Source organism: Molossus molossus, unplaced genomic scaffold (assembly GCF_014108415.1).
Source record: "Molossus molossus isolate mMolMol1 unplaced genomic scaffold, mMolMol1.p scaffold_m16_p_8, whole genome shotgun sequence".
NCBI lineage: Eukaryota > Metazoa > Chordata > Mammalia > Chiroptera > Molossidae > Molossus > Molossus molossus.
The window spans coordinates 44,721,709-44,735,359 of NW_023425402.1; the positions used below are offsets into that span (position 1 = coordinate 44,721,709).

A 13,651-nucleotide genomic window follows, 5' to 3' on the forward strand; every position below is an offset into this window, starting at 1 on the left:
GATTGCTCTGGGGAAGGGCACCAGTGGTTGGAGACAGGAATGGAAGGCAAACATACTCTTTACTATGAAGCACTTTTTATGCTTTACCATGTGCAGGTATACCTATTCAAAAATAAATGTCTAAAAATATAAATAAATGCTAATATATTGATTGGAGAGGCCACAAGAAAGTACAGAAACTCAACCATCATAGATGGGCCTCTAGCTTCCATTTTTCCAATATGCTACCCTATCTGTTTTGCTCTATTCAGATCTGAAGAAATGAAATATCACTTGTCAACTACTTGATAATCAGCTATTCTTGTTCCTTCACTCCCTGTTAGAAAACTAAGCACCAATACATTAGAAATTTTATAAATCTAGAGTGGACTACTTTATACTAAACATTACTCATAATCTTTTTCCTTATCATCTTCTAATTATTTCTCTCCTCCTGTCAGTATTTTTGTCCTCTGAATTTTAAATTAGTCAATTCTTTCATAATGACTAGATTTTTAAAGCTTTTATAGTCAAAATTCTACATTAATTCTCTTCTCTAAGTTATAAAACTTATAAATACTTCTAGTCCCCAAAATACTTTTTTCATTTTAATTTGTTTTGTTGTTGTTGTTTAATTGATTTTTTAGAGAGAGAGACAAACATCAATGTGAGAGAGAAACACCAATAGGCTGCTTCTTGGGGATTGAACCTGCAACCCAGACATGTGCCCTGGCCAGGAATCGAACTGGGACCATTTTATTTTTAAAATACTCTGAATGACAGAGAAAAGTTTTTAAAAGACTATCTGGCCCTGGCTGGCATGGCTCACTTAGTGGGGCACTGTCCCACGGACCACACGAATTCCTTCCTGGTCAGGACACATGCCCTGGTTGTGGGCTCAATCTGTGGTGGAGGATGTGCAGGAGGCAGCTGATCGATGTTTCACTCTCACATCCATGTTTCTCTCTTTCTCTCTCCCTCTCCCTTCTTCTCTGTCTAAAAATCAATAAAAAAGCCCTGGCCGGTTTGGCTCAGCGGTTAGAGCGTTGGCCTGCGGTCCAGAGAGACCCGGGTTCGGTTCCCCGCTAGGGGCTCGTACCTCGGTTGCAGTTTGTCCGGGGCCCTAGTTGGTTGTGCGGGTGGCGGCCACTCGATGTGTCCCTTTCACATCGATGTTTCTCTCTCTCCCACTCTGTCTAAACAAAAAATGGAAAATGTCCTCGGGTGAGGATAAAAAAAAAAAAAAAGACTATTTGACCCAGCTGGCTCAGTGGATTGAGTATTGACCAATGGACTAAGAAGTCTGAGTTCGATTCCCCATCAGGCCACATGCCCGGGTTGCAGGCTCCATCCCCAGGAGGGGACATGCAGGAGGTAGTCAAATGATGTTTCTCTCACATTGATGTTTCTATCTCTCTCTCTCTTCCTCTCTCTCTAAACAATAGAAACATTAAAAAACAAAAAACAAAAAAACACTATTTGGAGGGACATACATGAGTTTACTATATGTATAGGGGAAACTTCTTTTTGCCAGACAGATACAAAACATTCACATCTGCATTGTTTACTCCTATTTCAAACTACACAAAGAAATGGAAGCCCTAAATCTAACTAGTCTTTAACTATTCTGATTCCCCATCTGGAAATGATAGCACAGAACTAGATGATTCTTTGTCTTTCTAGTCTGTAAGGTTTATAATTTGATACAGTCCTTATAAAAATCATTCCCTTTAAAGTACTGATTTGAACCACAAAGTGTGTGGGAGTTAGCTGACATAAAGAAAAAGGTACCAAAGTTTAAAAACGTTAAAACTGAAACACATGGTATATGGCAAAATTCAAATTTAGTTAATTTCATTCTGTTGAGGCTCTAAGATTTTGCCATTATTGTGTTTCCAGTGTCTTCATAATAGCTGAAATGAACTACTTATTGGTGAATTCTCAAACTCTACATGAAAGAATTTAAGATACAGCAGAAAAGAATTCCCTTATTACTATATGTAATTTAAACATTTAAAGGAAAACTAAAACAATATTAAATATAAAGGTGATAACATACTGAAGTATAATATATATATATAGAGAGAGAGAGAGAAGCACATAGAGATAAGTACTATGAACATTAACATAGAAGTGACTAAGAGCTAACATTTATTAAAGTCCTACATATTTGGATTCAAATATAGTAATGCCAGCTGTTACCAATTATGTAACTCTAAAAAAATTACATAATCTCTCCAAGCCCTCAAGTCTGAAAATGGAGACAATACCACCAACCTGAGTTACTGTAATGATAAAACTACTTAGCATGGTGCCTGGCACCAAATATGCATTCAAGAAACAGTAGTTTTACTATTACTTCTGCAGCAACAAAAAGTAACACATTTTAATCCCAAAGTTCATGTTTGACCTTCAATACCTCCACAACCTGGTTTCCATGCATATTTCTGCAATGAAACCATGAAACCGATGACCTCCAAATTGCCAAATACTTTTGGGTACTTTCAGTTCTTATCTTACTTGATTTCCCCATTTTTGAGGCATCACCACCACATTCTCCTAGGGAATCTAGAAAGGGATGCTGAAAGCATAGGACCTCTCTCCTATCACTTCTTCTAAAAGCACTTCTCTTAACCTTTAAATGCTGGGCTTCTCTCAATATTCCATCTTCGGTCTTCTTTTCCTCTCTACTTGATATTCTCCTTGGGCAATTTCAATCTCTCATGTTAGACTTTAACCCACATGCTCATAATCCCCAAATCTGTTTCCTGCCCTTAAGTCGGTCCTGAATTCCAGGCCCATACTTTCAATGCCTAGTTTAAATCTTATTTATGCATTCAACAAATGCTTATTGAAAGCAAAAGAAAGAAAGAAAATAAATATTAAGCATCTAGTACATACTGAATATTTTACATTGCAGAGAGATTAAGTAAGTCATCCAAACCATACCACCAGTAAAAGAGGAGTTAGAATTCAAACACAGATCTGTTTAATAGTAAAGTCCAAGCTATTTCTACAACAATACACTGCTTTTCCAGTGCATCCACAGTAGGGCACAGGTATTGGGAATACAAAAATAAATGGGACTTAAATATTTGAGATAAATTATAAATACAGGTTCATGAATAATACTTAAGTGAAAACACAGCTCATTAAACAACTGCATTGACTAAACAAAGTTTATTATCTATTATCCAGTCTCTACCACTAAAGGATAGCAGTTTGGTACAGGGGTCTGATTTTAAGCCAGTAATAAAAATATATAATGATTATTTACCTATTACAGTGAAGATAAAACAAATGACTCATAGGAATGGGGAATGGCCAAGAGGAGTCTAGGGAATATTTCCCACAGATGTTTAAACTAAGACTTAAAGATGAGTACATGTTTTGTACGCATAGCTATGGACACAGACAACAATGCAGGGAGGGGATCAGGAGGAGGGTGTCAATGGGGGGAAAGGAGAAACATCTGTAACAAAAATGAATTAATAAAAATAAATAAATAAATAAAAAAGATGAGTACACGTTTGCCCAATAAACTGAGGATGGGTGGACATCTGAGGCGGAATGAACAGTAAATATAAAAGTGCTAGGAACATCTTGGTCCATTCTGAAAATTTCAAGTAATTCAGAAGACAGAAGTAAGGCCTAATATATACACAAGGATGAACCAGATTATGAGCAGCCTTATCTGCCTTTTTTTAGGGATAAAGAAAATGAGCAATTCAGAGACAAATTTAGGATCTTGAATTGACAAGATTTGGTGATAACTCCCAGGTTTCTGGCTTAATTATAGATAAGGCAACCAGGAAGAAGAGTAAGAAGTAAATACTCTGGTAATCAGAAAAACAAAACAAATTTAAACAGAGAAACAAATAAAATTTAAGGCTGAAAATGTGTTTATTTGATGAATATGAGTTGAAGAAGTACAGCTGGCTATAGGCAGCTGTTCAACCTTGAAGACTGGTCCACTACAAAGGGGTGAGCCAGTGTAGGCTGGGCCCTCAACAATGGCTCACAATCCTACTTATGCTTGGTTAAGAGTTCAGCTATCTTCCTAAAACACAAATCTGATCATGCTAGTCTCCAACATATCCAACCAACAGGCATACTTCAGAGATATTGTGAGTTCAGTTCCAGACCACCACAATATAGCAAGTTGTAATATTTTTGCTAGTAGAGGGTCTTGTCTTCAATTTGTAAAAAACATATGTGAGGTGCAATAAAGTGAACTGCAATAAAACAAGGTATGCCTATATTTCGTGTACTAAGAATAGCCTTGTGACTTCAGGAAGAGGATGCCAATTAGGCTTGGTGACCATGTAGCTATAAAGTTCAGACTCTGAATTCAGACACCTGAGCTGGTAACCCGGGTACACCCCTCATGAGCTAAATGACCCTGGGAACAACACAATTTCCTAAGCAAAAATCCTCTCTCTTGTAAAAAGGGAATAACAACTATTTATCTCCTGTGTTGTTCTGAAAAATAAATGAGACATTTCATTCATATGTAAGCACATAACAAATGTTAAGAAAAAGGGGGGAATGGGGGGGGGCATATTGGTACACAGGTCAGAAAATGGCCTAACTATATTAGAATCTTTCTGCTTGGAACGTTTTTCAACCAAACCTTTACAGGGCTGCCAACTTGCCCGTGGCTTACAAACATCGAATCTTTTCATCTTGCACGTGTACAAACACAGTGCTTTACATAAACTTATTTAAATCCTTTTTTCACCTCGGTATTACCCCTGCATACATGAGCAGTTTGGCTCTGCAGGGAGAAAACTGGTGTGGAAGTTTAAGTAACGCATCTAAAAATCACAGATAGAAAAGAGGATTCTAGATTCTACGTCTTCTACTCTACCAAAAAAAAACTCCCTTAAAATGCAGTAAGGAAAACTTCCATGAGAAACAAAATACTGTTGGGGAAAAAATGACCCTTATTTGTAACCATACAACTGGTTTCCCACTATCTAAAACGTATTTAGAACCAGACAACACGATAGGAGAACAGAAGCCCTCGACCCTCCCTGGCCCCCATCTCCCCAGAAAGAGCCGCTCCCTTTCCTCAGTCAACTCGGACTGAATGTCAACGCTAGCAAGCCCGGAGGGGACTAAAGGTGTGTGACCCCAGGCAGGGGAAACCGCCCAGAGGAATGGCTTCCAAGTCTCGGCTCGAGGCTGGAAGGGAAGGGATACAGGACAACTTTCTCTGCCGGCAGGTCCGCAGCTAGGCGGGACAGACAGACCGACCATTCATGGGCGGGAGGCGGCTGCGGGGACCGGGCTCTACCCCGCGCCGCGCCTCCTCGCGAAGCCTGGCAGCCTGGGCGCCGCTGGGTCCCCTCCCCGCGGTGCCCCCGCACCCGCGAGTCCCGCCCACTGCCCCGGCTGCAGGGCCGCGCGGAGCCCTCACCAGTCGCTAGATGAAAGTGCGTCGGCGCTCTCCGCGGGGTGGGCACACAGCCACGCAGGAACTCATCCTCAGTGATGGCCACGGGAGGAACCGAAGGGCGCCAGGAGCGGAGCGGGCCCAGGCCCGGGGCTGTCAGGAGGCAGAGGCAGCGACAGCCACAGCTGCGACTACCGGCACCGAAGAAGAGGAGCAGGGAGAAAAGGCCGGGGCGGGCTGCACCCAGGAATAAGACGGGCGTTGATTGGCTGGGGTTCGTGTATGCTTCGTGAGGATTGGCTGCTTTCTGCTCAGAAGGTCTCGCGTGGCAGCACCTCAGCTTTGGCCTTTGCCTGGAGCCCGGAGGGAGCGTGACCCTGCGGGGTCGGCTGTCGCCCAAGTGGACACGTTGCTCTCCCGACCGCTGGAGACTAGAAATTCAGAATGAACCCGGGAGACTTGGCTGAATGCCTTGGGCAGCCGGTCACCATACAGCAGAGCCAAAGGCTGGGGATCTTGCACAGAAGTGTTTCCTCCCGTCGCCCTACTAGTGGGGTCAGTGGAAAGCCAAGGGCGCTGTCCGAAGAGACGCAGCCTCACCCTCCGTGGCTTACTCATGCACCTAGACCATCTGTCAGACCCTCCCTCGGTCAGAAGGCGTCCCTGCCCTCTTTGGTCTACTGTATGACCAGCTGCCAACCCGGTCATTCACCAGGTCACGCCACTAAGTGCCCGGCGCCAGGCTTGCGCTCCCCTTTAACTCTGCATCCAATGAAGCGTTTTAAAAGTGGTCAAGTGGGAGAAAAAATATTAGGGAGGAGAGAAAGTAGCCAATAATCGATACTGGGATACCGAACGGGAAAGATACAGCTGCGGAATGCCTCAGACGGTAGGCACTCAGTAAATGTTTCTTCAAGGAGGGGCGCTGTGACTCAAGGACAAACACTAGGAGCTACTTGGCCACACAGCTCTGCCACGCTGTCAACGATGCAAACCCTGTAGCCTCTATCTATGAAACGAAGGAGTTGGACTACATGTCTTAAGGGCAGCCTGTTCAGCTTGACTCATTTTTGCAGCCTTCCTTGTGGAAGACCAAAGCCATAAGGCTGGTTAGGGAGAATAACTCTCTCTCCTGTTGCTCTTTCCAATACAACATTCTCTCTTTTTGCTCCTTGTTCTGGATGCCCTACTTCCTACTTTAACATGTAACAAAAACCAGTTTGTAATGTAAAAGTTTAGTCATTTTGAAAGTAAGCCATATATATGTGACTTATATAGCCATGAACAAAGAAGGCAGTAATGGCAAATAAAGTTAATAATGTAATTAAATACATTGACATAAGTTCAAATCTTTTATCCGTTTCTTATTTGAATCTGGGCAAGTTAATTAGCTTTTCTGAAGCCTCAGTTTCCTCATTTGAAAAATAGGGGCAATAATGAATTTTAGGGTCATGAAAATGTAATTATATGGATAGAGATGTATAACACATAGTAGAGTGCCTACACACAGTAACACATCATAAATAGTAAATGTTAGTTCTATAAATAACTATTTCCCTAGCAGTGGAATTATTCCAGTCATTCATTTTAACAATTGGCAAATGCCAGGCACCTGTGGTAAGCACTGGGGATCCAATAGTGAACAAAAATACATATAGACCCAGATAATATTAAACATAAGTATAGATTGCAACTTTTACAAGTACTACAAAGAATAGTATGATAAATTGAATCTAACCTTCCAACGAGGTGACACTAGAACTAAGATTTCAAGAATGTGTAGGAGATAACTAGATAAGTAGGAAATAAAAGAACATTCCAGACCAAACGATGTATAATTACTCCCCATTTTTCCTGGAAAATTAGATGCCTTCAAAGATATTGGTTATTTTCAGGACAGAATATTGAAATAAGTAGGAAAAAGTAAAAACAAAATGCAATTAAATTTAAAAAAATGCATTGTAGATGTGGTTGGGGAAAGAAGAGATCAAAATTAGTCATTTTGTTTTTGGCTTTTTAAATGTTTTGTTTTGTGTTACATAAAAGAAAGAGAAATATACCAATAACAATGATTGTCTCTGAAATTATTGATGGTTCTTATTTCCTATCAGTTTGAATTTTATAACTTATTTTTGTTTGCAATAATTAAATGTTACTTGATTGATTTTAAAAAGTCAAAATTTGGCCCTGGCCGGTTTGGTTCAGCGGTTAGAGAGTTGGCCTGCGGTCCAGAGAGACCCGGGTTCGGTTCCCACTAAGGGCACGTACTTCGGTTGCAGTTTGTCCCCGGCCCTGGTCGGTTGTGCAGGTGGCAGCCACTCCATGTGTTCCTTTCACATAGATGTTTCTCTCTCTCTCTCTCTCTGTTCCTCTCTCTCCTCCCACTCTACCTGAACAAAAAATGGAAAAATGTCCTCAGGTGAGGATAAAAAAAAAGTCAAAATTTGGAAAAATAATTGACCAGAATTTCTAAAGTAGACTTAAAGGAAGAAATCAATCTGGAGATGGCATTAGAAGACTGCAGTAATTTAGAAGGGGAGAAGTAGAAAAAGAGTAGTCCAGGCAGCTGGGGTGAAGTTGGAGGTGAGGCCAGAGTAGAGCGCTGCAGAAATGGTTTTAAGCCACATAGCAATTGCAATAAACTCCCTAAATGCCATTTTCCCAAAATATATTAATAGGGCTATCTATAATCAATATATATTTTGCTATTATTCAAATTGTGTAGAGATTGCCAGGGTTGTCCCTACTTCAGCTGGCGACAGAGAGAAAATATTAGAACTTGTATGATTTAAAAAGATCAAAACCCATACATGATTAGGTTCTGCAGAATGGGTATTACTACAGGAAGGTCAGCAGTACAGCTGGCCTAGAGATGACTAAAATCTTATTGTTGGCTTTATTCTCTTCTACTCTAGACCATCTCCCACATGAAAAACCTTGGCTGGTTATAGCTTTTTGACACACACTTCAACTTTGCCATTAGGGAAGATAGCATTGAGCCCTCTGCCTCAAGCACAAAAATTGCAGTGGCCCCTGATGGGCTCACATTGGCTCAGATTAAGCAAGGAGTCAAGGTATCATGACTGACAACCTCTATTAGAGTCATATGGTTGAAGCAGAGTGTAGAGTAGTTCCTCTATAGAAGGCAGGGAATAGGGCAGACAAAACAATAGACAACTATTGGGTGTTTCTGTATTATTAGATGCAGGAGATATGGCCCCAGCTGTATTCTTCCTATGTAATGATTAGCCTTCAAATCCTCACTTAGACAAGCTACCTCCTCACCAAACTGCGAAGCGTTCCAAGATGCCCTTTCCTAACAGTTGTTCCCTCCTCTCTACTACTTCTATAACTTATATTACTGATACACATTATATTGTTTTTAGATGTATTAGTTTTACATGTGGATGCAGTAAAAACAAGGGCTCAGAAAACAGACTGCCTGGATATAAATTTTACTTCTATTCTTACTTTCTGTGAAACCTCAGGCAAGTTACATAACTCCTCTAGGCCTCGAGTTCTTTGTCTCTACCATAGGATTAATAGTACTTCCTTCATAAAGTTTTTATGAGGTTTAAATGAGATGATTATCTGTAAAGCTCTTAGTAGAATACTTCACACTTAATAAAAGTTGACATACCTCCAACTCTTCTGGATGGATATATTTACAAGAGAGAGTTTGAGGAGAGGGATGGAAGACACCAGGAATGACCCACAAGATGGCAGTGTTTGAATACAACCTTAGAACTGTATAAGCTTGAAAGCATAATCTACCAACAAATCTAAAAATTCAAGGCAAACACTGGAGAAATTTAAGGCAAATTCCAAGCCTACGTGAAACAAGCAAAACTTGTGAGAAATCAAACCTATGAATTTGATAAGCTTAGCATTCTTTTATAATCGGGACTATCTGAACTCACCAAGCTCTTTCTCCCCCTTTGTTATGATTGAGAATCTTACTTAGAATTACTTAGAGCCCTGGCCAGTTTGGCTCAGTGGTTGGAGCATTGACCTGCGGACCAGAGTCCCGGGTTCGGTTCCCACTAAGGGCACGTGCCAAAAAAAAAAAAAAAGAATTTCTTAGAATCCCTTCTTTACCTATGTAGAGGAAGAAAGAAACTTTTCTCTCTCCTCAAGGTTCTTTTCAGCTGGTCTAATCAAACAGATATGAAACAGATTAGCAAGAAAAAATAACCAAGTTTAATACATACATATATATATGGGAACCCCAAATACATGAGAGTCAGAGACCCCACATACACAAGAAAGTTAAGATACAGAGAAAATGAGCACATAAGACATTCTGAGCAGGGGCAAGGTAAGGTGCCTCAGGGGCTTCAAAGTGTCATTGCAGGACCATAGGAAGAACAGATGTTTAGCCCTGGCTAGTTTGTCTCAGCGTTTAGAGAGTATCAGCCTGTGGTCCAGAGAGACCTGGGTTCGGTTCCTGCTAAGGGCATGTACCTCGGTTGCAGTTTGTCCCTGGCCCTGGTTGGGTTGTGTGGGTAGCAACCACTCTATGTGTCCCTTTCACAGTGATGTTTCTCTCTCTCTCCCTCCCACTCTATCTGAACAAAAAATTGAAAAATGTCCTCGGGTAAGGATAAAAAAATATATAAAATAAAATTGCTTACATTTTTAAAAAAAAGAGCAGATGTTTAATAAATAGAAGTTCATCCTGCCCTACAGAAAGGTCAAAAGAGATTATGTCTGATAATCTCTTATTATGGGCAAGGCCCCTAATTCAAGTTCTTCTGGGTAGTTAAGGGAGGGGCAGAAATTTCTCTTGAGCCTACAGCTAAAGTTGCCTTTAGCTCAAAACCATCTGCATACCACAGAGGCACATCTTGGGGTGACTAGTTTTGAACCCTCACACCTAATTGCATAATTAAACAGGCTACTATTACTAATGCTTTCTTTAAAAAAAAGAAAAGAAAAGAAAAACAACTTTGATTTAAAATGGCAGACTGGACACATACTGCAGCTTTCTCTTCATGCCACAAATCCTTAGACCTGGCAGAAAAAGATATATTTAAGATAATTAAGTTCACAAGTGCATTGGAAAATAAGAAAGTTAGCTTTTGATGGTCCAGAACTTGTGAGAATTCCCTGAAAGATGGATAGAAAGCTGGACTGGACAGAAGGAAGGATTGACAGCTCCAAACAGAAAGAAGATGAGGCTGCTATGAAAGGTAGTAGCAGCACCAAAACTATTTCAGATCTAGAGGTGGGATTAGGAGCAGGAAGGAGTCCAGACTAACTGGAGTACCACAGCAGAAGTGATCCAGGTGAAGCTTCCTTATCCCCCATTCCACGATAGCAACAGAGGTATCTGTATCTGTCTTTAGGTAAAATATAGAACAGTGCTCATGTGGTTGGTGACACATGGAATAATCAGAAACCTCTTATGCTCAGAAGCCTAGCTACTAGCTCTTTCTGTTCAGCAGCACTGCACCCCCTTCTCCATACCTATATTCTATATTGATGACAGGCATTCAGGTGGTGGCAACAGATCTCATTCCTCGCCTCAGGGAGAGAATATAACAGACACAGCCTTCTCCATAAGCAATTTTTTAAAATAAACCTCAAATACACAGATGATCACAGAACCAAGAATCACCACATATATGAGGAAAGCCAATATCTTAAGAAACATAAAGTTAAAGATCCAAGAAGTTCGGCAAATCTTAGGCATGATAAATACAAGACAACTATGCTTGGAAACATCATAGTCAAATTGCTGAAAAGCAAAGATATAGAAAAATCTGAACACGCTCAGAGAAACATAGAATAATATTTTATAAAAGGATTAATGATTTGAAACCCCAAGGATTTCACATCAGAAACTAAGTAGATGACAGTATATCAATATCTTAAAAGTTTGTTTGTTTTTTTTAAATTGATTTTAGAGAGAGGAAGGGAAAGAGAGAGGGAGAGAGCCCACAACCTGGGTATGTGCCCTGGTCAGGAATTGAACCCACCATCTTTTGGTGTACAGGACGATGCTCCAACTAACCGAACCACACCAGCCAGAGCAGTATACCAGTCTCTTTAAAGAGATAATCTTTAAAGACAATCTAGAATACTTTCCTCAATAATTAGAGCAAAATGATGATATTTTCAGAGAAACAAAAACTAAGAGAATTAGTCACCATCAGAACTGCTGCCTAGAAATGTACAGAAAGTTATTTGGCCTGAAGGGAATGCTGCCAAAGGGAAAAATCAAAATTATAGGAAAGAAGGAAGAACATGAGAAATGGAAAATATTCAAGGTAATACACTGAACCCTTGTTATTCACAGATTCTGTATTTGTGAATTCATCTACTCACTAAAATTTATTTGTAACCCCCAAATCAATACTCATTGCTTTCACAGTCATTCAGGAACGTGCAGAACAGTGAAAAATTCCAGTCGCCCAGTGTACAGATTCCCAGTCCAGTCCCAGCTGAGTTCAAACAAGGCAATGCTCAGCCTTCTTGTTTCAGCTCTCACAATGTAAATGGGTGTCTTTTCATGGTCAATCTAGTGCCACATTTTTGGCATTTTTATGCCTTTTTCTTCATGATTTTGCTCATTAAAATGGCCCCCTCAAAGGTAATGCTGAGGTGATATCTAGTATTTCTGAGTCCAAGAAGGCTGTAAAGTGCTTTATGGGAAAATACGTGTTAGATAAGCTTTGTTCACGCATCAATTATAGTGCTGTCGGCCATCAGCTCAATGGTAATGAATCAGCAATTTATATTAAATATGATGTCTTTGAACAGAAACACACATAAAACAAGGTTGATCAGTTAGTAATATTGTGACCAGAGGCTCACAGGAACCTAACCCTGAATTTCCCCGGAGTGATGATTCAGTGTTCACTAACTTGATGTTTGTAATGACTTTATAGAACATTACTATAAATAATGAGAATCCCTGCATATAAAAGTTGGTTTTGCTATCAATACCTTTAAACACATGACTTCAATGCAAAAACTATGATACTGCCTTTGAGTTTATTATGTATGTAGACACAATACAAATGACAACTATAGCCTAAAGGACAGAATAGAGTAAGTAAATGGACCTATACAAAGCCAGGTTTCAATATTTTACATGAATTGGTAAAATACTAATTCAAGTAGACTGTGTAAAGCTAATAATGCATATTGTGATCCCTCAAGCAGCTAGTAAAAACAAAATTAATGGAAAAAGGTATAGCTAAAAAGTCACACATAAATTAAAATGCAATTATAGAAAATATTTAAATAATCCAGAAGAGGTATGAAACCAGAAACAGTACAACAAAAATCTGATGGAACAATTAAATAACAAATAATAACATGGCAGAAATAAATCTAGCCTTACCAATAATTACATTAAATGATTAAGTGCTAAACACTCTGATTGAAAGGCAGAGATTGTTCAAATAAATTTTTTTAAAAAAGACCCAAGGCCCTGGCCAGTTTGGCTCAGCGGTTAGAGCATCGGCCTGCGGTCCGGAGAGACCCGGGTTCGGTTCCCGCTAAGGGCACGTACTTCAGTTGCGGTTTGTCCCCGGCCCTGGTTGGTCGTGCGGGTGGCAGCCACTCGATGTGTCCCTTCACGTCGATGTTTCTCTCTCTCTCTCCCTTCCTCTCTCTCCCTCCCACTCTATCTGTACAAAAAAAAAAAAAAAAAAGACCCAAGAATATGTTGTCTAAAAGAGACTTACTTTAAATATAAAGAAGTATAGATGGATTGAAAGTAAATGGATGAATTGCCCTGGCTGGTTTTGCTCAGTGGTTAGAGCATCAGCCTGCAGACAAGAGAGTCCTGGGTTCAGTTCCTGCTAAGGGTACATACTTGGTTGTAGTTTATTGCCGGCCCCACCGGGGCTGTGTGGGTGGCAACTACTTGATGCGTCCCTCTCACATCGATGTTTCTCTCTCTCTCTTCCTCCCTCTCTCCCTCCCATTCTATCTGAAGATAAATGCAAAAATGTCCTCGGGAGAAGATTAAAAAAAAGAAAAAAGAAAGTAAATGGATAGAAAAACATATATCATAAACATAACAAAGCAGATTATTATTATAGCAGAAAAATAGACTTTGAGACAAAATGTTATCACCAAAGATAAAGATGGATATTTAATAATGACATAAGGGTCAATTCATCAGGAAGAAATAATGTGTATGTGCCTAATCATAAATATGTATGATCCTGATAATAGAACTTCAAAACACAGGAAGTAAAAATTGACAGAACTAAAAAAAAAATAGACAATTTCATAATCAGCATGAGATTTTTCAGC

The 13,651-nt window shown here is 40.0% G+C and overlaps 1 protein-coding gene across 3 annotated transcripts in view; it reads right to left on the bottom strand.

The window, feature by feature from the left end:
• Positions 1-5,650, bottom strand: part of IBTK (inhibitor of Bruton tyrosine kinase) — an 85,076-nt gene extending 79,426 nt beyond the window's left edge. For 2 of the 3 annotated variants that reach the window (XM_036248271.1, XM_036248269.1), the window contains exon 1: positions 5,402-5,650. The gene's annotated coding sequence lies outside the window, so the exon portion shown is untranslated. The remainder of the gene's footprint in view (positions 1-5,401) is intronic. The other variant, XM_036248272.1, reaches the window with a different exon arrangement.
• Positions 5,651-13,651: the final 8,001 nt, after the last annotated feature.